Below are 10,340 nucleotides of genomic sequence, written 5' to 3'. Positions count from 1 at the left end.
TAAAAATATCACGTATTAAGCCAATACATAGATTACTATAACCCTGTACCCTGCAGTTTATAACAGTAATTGGTCTAACAAAAGATATTACCTCACCCCCACCTTGTTTTTCTAATATCCTGGGACCAACACAGCTCCAACAACACTGCAAACGGTTTCTAACACACTTAGTTGTAGGTTTTCTAGCGCTGTTTAAGTATTTTGAAAAATGTTATAAATGTAATTATCATATTCTACAGTGACTCAGAGAAAATTATATTAGTAATAAGACGACTTATTTATATAGCAATTTTCAGCTTCAGAGTGAACTACAGCTACAAACACTGAATCCTCGCACTAGTGCGGTGGGGTGTCGTTATTTTACAGGTGGGGAAATAAGGTAGCAAGCTCAAGTGATTTGCCTAAAGCAACAGAAAGAGCTAGTGGCAGACCTGGAATTTAAATTGAGGAATTCCAGGCTTCCAAGCCCATGCTCAGATCCCCAGGCAATATTGGTTGGTGTCAGCATTGGGCTGTGAAGCCACAAAACAGGAGGGAGAAGATGACAAGCACAATAGCATTTATAACTAAGCTCTTAATAAATATTGTAATAACTAATCACATAATTATTTATGCATTAACCTATTTCTAAAAATACCCTTAATACAAAGTGTTACCATTCTCTTTCTTTAAACGAGGTTCTAAGAAGGAACATTTCCCCATATATATTTTTACACACACAACTGTGCTTCCTTGGCAGGAAAATTGTTCCCAAATATTCCTGGTGAGCGTCTTCCCTGGGAGGGCTCAGAAGAGAGCCACATTTCTCTCTGCACTGTGTACATGTTATTCATTTTTCTACATTGGAGGAAATATACAGACAGTGACTTGAAAGCCTCTGATTAGGAGTCTCTCTCTATTCCCTCCCATCCCTGCCCCAGATGTTCTTCATCTGATCTGTTTAGTTTGGGGGTTTCTTGGACTTGGTTGTCCACTATTTTTTGTTGGAGATTCCCAATGTGTCTGTAAAGCCTGTAACACACTACAACCCCGTTATCTGAAATCAGATTAAAATCGGGTGCATTTCCCCTTCTTCTGTACCTACGTCTCTGTCATTTTCCTGCGATGTCTGATTGCTTTCTTATATCCACACTCCTCACCATCACCAAGTGACCAGCATGAGCAGCTCTGCTTCTAGAAATGTAGGAATTGCCAGACTGGATCAGAACCGAACTCCAGCTAGTCTAATATCCTATCTCTGACAGTGGCCAGCACCAGTTGCTTCTGAAGATGCAAAAAGCCCCGCAGTAGCAGATGGGGGATAATCTGCCCCTCCACCCACTTTCCATTAGCTCTGATCCTGGTCTCTACTAGATGAGGTTGGCTTCAGTTCTGATACATGAGGTTTAATATCCCTCCCCACATTTTGTGTGTCATTAATTATGTTAACTCTGGCTAGTTTGATACGCCTATAAAGATCCAATCAACTTCTCATGAACTTTCCAAAACCCAGCAACTTCCTACAGCTTTGTTTTTCTTTTAAATAATCTCATTCCAGCGCCTCAATCTCAGCAATTCCTGACTAAGTCAAATTAATTATATGGGTGGTTTTTTCCTTTTGACCAGTAATCAATCTAATGTTGAATCCACCAGGTTAGATTTAAAAATAAAGCACAGATCCTTTAGCTGGTTACATTGAAGCTGCAGTGGCTTGAAATCAAACTAAAAGGCATAGCAATTTACAGCATATCATCACTGCTATTTTAACTTGAACTAACTAACCCAAGTTGAGAATGGTTTGCTTGTTTTTTTCCCCTTGCAGTGTAGACATACCCTGTGTGGTGGAGGAACTGAGCTAAAAGAATAGTTTTACACTGAATGAAGACTGTACCTTATTTACTCAGCAGAAATTATTTCGGTCTGGTTTCAATCATACCCAAGAGGAAGGATAGTGGTGTTTTGCCTGGTAAAGCACAGCTGGCTTGACACCTTGACATTTATTTCTCTCTCTCTCTCTCGCAAAAAGGTCAGTTTTACAAAGCTGAAAACAATTATGAGCCAGATCAGCTGGGAGGAAGAATTCAATCAGAAAAATTTGAATGATAATTGGGATTTAAGAACACTTTTACGAGCTGCCCAAAAAGCCATAAACCTACAATCAAGTAAGAAGGCAGTATAGGCTGTGAGGATCATGCTGGCCCACTAGACGTGCAGCACAAAAAACACACTGTGTGTAAAGGCAAAAGCACTGTCTGAGCCTGATTCTGTACTGCTACAGCCAGCTTGGATGGTCATTTGCAGCTGGATAAGGGGATGCTGTTGCTGGTGTTTTACAGCAACTGTGCACAGCTGCAAATGGGATGAGATGGGGGTTTGGGGAATCAGACCCACTGGTTTTTGTCTTGACCTGATTTCCAGCTGGATGTGAAGGGCCGTTTGCCCTGTGATGCCCCGCCATACCACAGAGCATAGCCTTGTGAGAATTTGAAAACACTAGCTGAAAACACTAGCAACCCCCAGCCTGGAGGCAATGATCACATGCACAGAATAGTGAGCACACAGCTCCGCTCTGGAGAACCTGAGGGAGGATGGTCCCTGAAGAGAATTTTAAAATGAAGATAGGGAAACCTAGGGGGACAAAATTCCCCCAGCCAGACTGCAGCCTGGACCTATCTCCTTAACCCAACCAGGCGAGATCTCCCAATAGCTAGGCCTGGAGCCTGTGAACGATGGCCTGGTTAATAGTAGCAGTTGTTAGATGCATTACAAGTTGGGTATAACTGGCACTAATTGAGGCAGAGGGTCCCTGGGCCATGCCAGCACAGCCCTTCACCTACATGAAACGCTTCCTCACCACCTGAGCTGATTGAAGACCCTGTTGTATTGAAGACCCCATTGTGAGGCCCTTACAAGGTTGGAACACTAGATGAAGGGTGACGGAACATCAGTGATGTCTCTATAATCCTGTGTTGCTACTTAGGGACGAGTCCTCTAGAATATAAAAGAGAATGGACACCTTTCTGTAGGTTTTTAATGAACCGTCCCATAGAATTTAATAGAGAATTCTATCCTCCAGTGTTCGGGAAAAAAGGAGGTCATTTGATTTTAGATTTTTTTTAGAGTAATTTCTGAAGGATCCTCTTAATTTGCTGGGTGGTGTAAGCCCCAGTTGGCCAATTTAGGAGAGGCCACTATGGCTCTGATCCAAAGTCAATGGACAGACTTCCATCCACTTTACTGGGTTTTGGCTTAAGCTGTAGGTGCTGGAGCTCAGAACACAGTGATGCCCAATCCCTTTCCTACTCACTCTAATCACCTCACTTAATTGAACTGCCCAACTGTCTTTCCTAACTGCCATGAAACCTGCAGGGCCCCCACATTCCACCTGACAACTTATCCTCCACTACCATTGCCAGGTGTCTGGTTTTCGACCAGAACATCTGGTCAAAAAGGGAACCTGGCAGCATCCAGTCAGAAAAGTCCACTTGGCCACAGCAGACAGCAATGCCTGCCCTTTGGCTGGGGGGTGCACTGGGCCAGAGTACCCTTCCTTGGTGGGGGGCAGGAGGAACAATCGTGTCTCCCCTGGGGTGGGAGATGCACAGATGGCTGGGGAGCGTGGAGCAATGCCAAGCACCCAGCATCTTGCTCCAGCTAACTTGGGCGGCGCTGCCCCTGGGGTGGGGGGAGGAGAGAGGAGCCCGCCATGGAGCACAGGACACAGCCCCAAAGAATGGGTCTTCACCCACGGCGCTGCAGGCGATGAGTAGTGGGGAGAGCACCCCTTGCAGGGCAGGGTCCCCCTGGGCAGAAGGTGCCCACTACTGGAGCCCCGGTGGCACCCAGGGCAATCCCCTCCCGCCCAGTCCCCAGGAAACAAAAGGGCCGGCACCTTCCCTAGCTCCACTGGGCAGAGCTGTGCCTTCCCCGGCTTGCGAAGGGGAAGCCTCCACGCCCCGACCATGCTCCGCTCCCCAGCAACAGCACCTGGCAGGCGGGCGGGGCAAGAGAAACCCCAGCGCCCCGAGCCTGGTCCCCCACAGAAGCACAGGGCAGGCAGAGGAAGCTACAGTGCCCGGACCCCCACTGCGGCCCTAGGACTGAAGGAGCTCTGGTGCCCTGCCATGGCCTCGGGGAGCTCTACCCCCTGCGGCATCCCCTGGGCCCTGGCAGGAGTGGGGGGACAGAGGTCCTGGGCTGCGGGGGCGGGGGGACAGAATGGAACAGGGGCAGGGCCACGGGGGCAAGGAGCAGAACAGTGCGGGGCCTTGGGTAGGGCTGCAGGCGGAAGGTGTGGGGAGGAGGCCCCAAACTTGCTCTGGCCCAGGGTCCCACGAAACCTTAAACCGACCCCCACCGTACCCCGATTACCCCAGCCCTAGCTCCTCGCTATGGAGACAATCCCTCCCTGCCCTGGCCCCTTGCTCAGGGGACTGGCCCCCACTGTGCCCTGATTGGGCAGGCAGCAGGCTCCGCATCAGCTCCAGCAGGTGAGTCGCGGGAGACCGGAGAGTGAGCGACGGGGAGGAGGGGGGATGGAGAGCGAGCAATGGAGGGAGGGGGAAGAGGAGTGAGCAGGGGGCGGGGCCTTGGGAGAAGGGGCGGGGCAGGGGTGTACGGTTTTCAGCTATTAGACAGTTGGCAACCCTATTCCCCCCACCACCACCCCCCCATCATCACTACCACCAACTGCCACGGAACCTTCCGGGTCCCCACGTTCCACCTGGCAACTTACCTTCCCCCACCCCCCCCATCATCACTACCACCAACTGCCACGGAAACTTCCGGGTCCCCACGTTCCACCTGGCAACTTACCTTCCCCCTACCCCCCCATCATCTCTACCACCAACTGCCACGGAACCTTCCGGGTCCCCACGTTCCACCTGGCAACTTACCTTCCCCCTACCCCCCCCATCATCACTACCACCAACTGCCACGGAAACTTCCGGGTCCCCACGTTCCACCTGGCAACTTACCTTCCCCCACCCCCACCATCATCACTACCACCAACTGCCACGGAACCTTCCGGGTCCCCACGTTCCACCTGGCAACTTACCTTCCCCCTACCCCCCCCATCATCTCTACCACCAACTGCCACGGAACCTTCCGGGTCCCCACGTTCCACCTGGCAACTTACCTTCCCCCACCCCCCCCATCATCACTACCACCAACTGCCACGGAAACTTCCGGGTCCCCACGTTCCACCTGGCAACTTACCTTCCCCCACCCCCACCATCATCACTACCACCAACTGCCACGGAAACTTCCGGGTCCCCACGTTCCACCTGGCAACTTACCTTCCCCCACCCCCACCATCATCACTACCACCAACTGCCACGGAAACTTCCGGGTCCCCACGTTCCACCTGGCAACTTACCTTCCCCCTACCCCCCCCATCATCACTACCACCAACTGCCACGGAAACTTCCGGGTCCCCACGTTCCACCTGGCAACTTACCTTCCCCCTACCCCCCCATCATCTCTACCACCAACTGCCACGGAAACTTCCGGGTCCCCACGTTCCACCTGGCAACTTACCTTCCCCCACCCCCACCATCATCACTACCACCAACTGCCATGGAAACTTCCGGGTCCCCACGTTCCACCTGGCAACTTACCTTCCCCCTACCCCCCCCCCCCATCATCACTACCACCAACTGCCACGGAAACTTCCGGGTCCCCACGTTCCACCTGGCAACTTACCTTCCCCCTACCCCCCCCATCATCACTACCACCAACTGCCACGGAAACTTCCGGGTCCCCACGTTCCACCTGGCAACTTACCTTCCCCCTACCCCCCCATCATCTCTACCACCAACTGCCACGGAACCTTCCGGGTCCCCACGTTCCACCTGGCAACTTACCTTCCCCCACCCCCACCATCATCACTACCACCAACTGCCACGGAAACTTCCGGGTCCCCACGTTCCACCTGGCAACTTACCTTCCCCCTACCCCCCCCATCATCACTACCACCAACTGCCACGGAAACTTCCGGGCCCCCACGTTCCACCTGGCAACTTACCTTCCCCCACCCCCACCATCATCACTACCACCAACTGCCTCGGAAACTTCCGGGTCCCCATGTTCCACCTGGCAACTTACCTTCCCCCACCCCCACCATCATCACTACCACCAACTGCCTCGGAAACTTCCGGGTCCCCACGTTCCACCTGGCAACTTACCTTCCCCCTACACCCCCCATCATCACTACCACCAACTGCCTCGGAAACTTCTGGGTCCCCACGTTCCACCTGGCAACTTACCTTCCCCCTGCACCCCCCATCATCACTACCACCAACTGCCACGGAAACTTCCGGGTCCCCACGTTCCACCTGGCAACTTACCTTCCCCCTGCACCCCCCATCATCACTACCACCAACTGCCACGGAAACTTCCGGGTCCCCACGTTCCACCTGGCAACTTACCTTCCCCCTGCACCCCCCATCATCACTACCACCAACTGCCACGGAAACTTCCGGGTCCCCATGTTCCACCTGGCAACTTACCTTCCCCCTACCCCCCCATCATCACTACCACCAACTGCCACGGAAACTTCTGGGTCCCCACGTTCCACCTGGCAACTTACCTTCCCCCTACCCCCCCATCATCACTACCACCAACTGCCACGGAAACTTCTGGGTCCCCACGTTCCACCTGGCAACTTACCTTCCCCCTACCCCCCCATCATCACTACCACCAACTGCCACGGAAACTTCCGGGTCCCCACGTTCCACTTGGTAACTTACCTTCCCCCTACCCCCCCCATCATCACTACCACCAACTGCCACAGAAACTTCCGGGTCCCCACGTTCCACCTGGCAACTTACCTTCCCCCTACACCCCCATCATCACTACCACCAACTGCCACGGAAACTTCCGGGTCCCCACGTTCCACTTGGTAACTTACCTTCCCCCTTCCCCCCCCATCATCACTACCACCAACTGCCACGGAAACTTCCGGGTCCCCACGTTCCACCTGGCAACTTACCTTCCCCCTAACCCCCCCCATCATCACTACCACCAACTGCCACAGAAACTTCCGGGTCCCCACGTTCCACCTGGCAACTTACCTTCCCCCTACCCCCCCATCATCACTACCACCAACTGCCACGGAAACGTCAGGGCCCCCACATCCCACCTGGCAACTTACTTCCCCCCTACCCCCCCCATCATCACTACCACCAACTGTCACAGAAACTTCAGGGCCCCCACGTTCCACCTGGCAACTTACCTTCCCCCTACCCCCCCATCATCACTACCACCAACTGCCACGGAAACTTCAGGGCCCCCACATTCCACCTGGCAACTTACCTTCCCCCTACCCCCCCCCCCATCATTTCCACCTGATAGCTCAATTTCCTCCCCCTCAACGGCCATGGCACCATCAGGGCAAGAACATTGCCGGAGGCAGCTCACCATCTCTTTCTACAAGTGACTCTCCATGCTCAATTATCCAGCACCTGAGCAGATGAGAGAACGTGCCGAAGAATTGTCAGCCCCTGTTTGTCTATTCCTCCTTTCAGGTTTTGCACTTACCCTGCCCTCCCTAGTCACAGCTGGCCTTCCTGCTCTACAGAGGGCTATCTCTGTTCATATGGGTCTCTTTAGCTGCACACAGACACCACTGAATGCATGGAGACTTATGAACATAGAGGAGGTCTGACCTCCTTTAAAGCCCTCTTCCCCTGGGAACAAGTGGGACCTGATAATGTTGCTGTGTATTACCTGATAACTGCCACATTAACCCATCTCCCCGGATCCATGCTCCCTCTAGCTAACCTGTCAGACACAGAGCCCTGAAGAGGGACCCCCCTGTATTATGGGCAGTTTGTCTTCAAGCTTTAAATCCAGAAAAATGAGTTTCCAACAGGTATAAGACACAGATCTCCAACCCTTTCTCCAGCCATCTGTTTCCGACTCCGTTCCTAATCTCCGACTGCCTAATTCTCATGCCACTTGAAACACTCACTAAATTGCCTCCTGATAACGAACCCTGCAGAGAGAGCTGTTTTACCCTTCCTGAAAGAGGAGGAGGGGTGTTCTTGGTGATGAGTCATGGAGGAAAATTTACTGTAAAAAGTTTCAAACCCATGTTTCTACAGACATTACAGAAGCTACAGCAACACTTGGAAAAAACCCTTTCAGCGAGGGCTGGGTGAAAAATTTCCATAAACTGTTTTTTCAACAGAAAATTGGCTTTTCAACCAAATGAAATTGTTTGCAAAGAGTATTGGCTTTTTTGGATTTGCCCAAATGCCCCAAAACTGGAATATTTAAACTAAAAGCTGAAATAGTGTGAAATGCTGTCATGCCATGGTGCCTTGTGGGAGATATAATTCAGGTGTCTCAGACTCCTAGTCTCTAGAGCAGTGGTTCCCAAACTTGTTCCACCGCTTGTGCAGGGAAAGCCCCTGCCGGGCCGGGCCGGTTTGTTTACCTGCCGCGTCCGCAGGTTCAGCCGATCGTGGCTCCCAGTGGCCGCGGTTTGCTGCGCCAGGCCAATGGGAGCCGCTGGAAGCGGCGGCCAGTATGTCCCTTGGCCCACGCCACTTCCAACAGCTCCCATTGGCCTGGAGCAGCGAACCGCGGCCACTGGGAGCAGCGATCAGCCGAATCCTATGGACGCGGTCGGTAAACAAACCGGCCCGCCCGGCAGGGGCTTTCCCTGCACAAGCAGAGGAACAAGTTTGGGAACCATTGCTCTAGAGGCCAGGCTCCCCAGTCAGACTTCATCTCCCATGATGCATCTCCAACATGTGACTTCCAGGATGTGCTAACTACCCTCTCCAAGAAGGGAGACAGTGGTGTGTCATGGGAGATGCATTTCGCAATCAAAATGTCTTGGGTCTCAACAGAAATATTTTACCAAAACCTCAACATTTTCTGTGAAAAACACCCTGACTTTTCCAACCAGCTCTACTTTCAGACTGGTTATCAAGGAGCTTGTAGTTCTGAACAAAGGAAATTAATCTGTATCCAATGCATTTAAATTAAACACAAGTCTGTGACGGTTCTTCTCCATTTTTGTTGGTTCTGTATATTTACGACACTCATCCAACATGGTTATGTTTGTCAAGGTATTCAATTGATCTATCTCGTAAGGCTGATCATAAACTAACAGAAACCACTCCAAGTGAATGTTTAGCTGATTAGCTAAATAATTTCATTTCATTCTTAAAAGATCCTTCTTGCCAAATAGACTTGTGCCATGAAAACAATGAGGAGCCCAGTGGCACCTTAAAGACTAACAGATTTATTTGGGCATAAGCTTTCGTGGGTAAAACCCCCACTTCTTCAGATGCATGGAGTGAAAGTTACAGATGCAGACATAAATATACTGACACATGAAGAGAAGGGAGTTACCTTACAAGTGGAGAACCAGTGCCGACAGGGCCAATTCGATCAGGGTGGATGTGGTCCACTCCCAATAATTGATGAGAAGGTGTCAATACCAAGAGGATATTCCATGAATATGCTAAAGCTCTGAGGTCTCTCCAGGGTGCTGATTGTCTTAGTAAGTTTCACTGAAAAATTCATGGCTAAGTCTGGGACAAAATTGGAAGCAAACAGAATTCAAAGCATGCCGTCAATAAAGACTCACTGTCAGAAGTAGGAAATTGTAGACATTTCTTAGGAATGCTTCAGGGTGATAAAGACACTCACACAAAGGGCAGCATCACGGCAGTCACGTTCTGTGTACATATTGTTTTGATTCATTAATGTATCCCTCATTAGTGGGGCAGGGAAGATTAATGGCTATTTTCAATTTCTAATTTCTATGGTCTATATCATACTGTACCTCTGTTCCATCTGGGCAATGTATCATTCTTTGGCTGCCTCCACCGACATCAAGAAGGTATGCCCTGTATTTTGGTTAGATATTTTAAAGGGAGCTTTGAGAGAACGGCTCAATTGGTGTCTTTTTCCATCCCCAGTTTTTAAAGGAATTCAGCAACAAGGATCTTCCTTACTACAATTACCTTTGCTGCTGCACAAGACAAAGCTGTTAAACGTTTTCATACTCCAGAGGGAAAGACAGCAAGAAAAGAAGGAGGGTCTTGTGGTTATGGTACTGTACTGGGGTTCAAAGTTGAATTCCCAGCTATGCAATAGACTCCCTGAGTCATCTTAGATAAGTCACTTGATTTTCCTGTACCTCAGTTTCCCCACTGGTAAAATGGGGGTAATAATATTTCTATAGCTCACTGGGGTATTGTAAGGATAAATTAATCCATGTTCTTAGACCGACCATCTTGCAGGGAAACAATGAGTTGGGCAATCAAGCACTCAACAACAGCTGAAGCAACAAAACCCAGGGCTGTAATTCTCAGAATCAGTGATTCCAAACCACGTCTCAT

Source organism: Lepidochelys kempii, chromosome 17, assembly GCF_965140265.1.
Source record: "Lepidochelys kempii isolate rLepKem1 chromosome 17, rLepKem1.hap2, whole genome shotgun sequence".
NCBI classification, from domain to species: domain Eukaryota; kingdom Metazoa; phylum Chordata; order Testudines; family Cheloniidae; genus Lepidochelys; species Lepidochelys kempii.
This window is presented reverse-complemented; position numbering follows the sequence as displayed.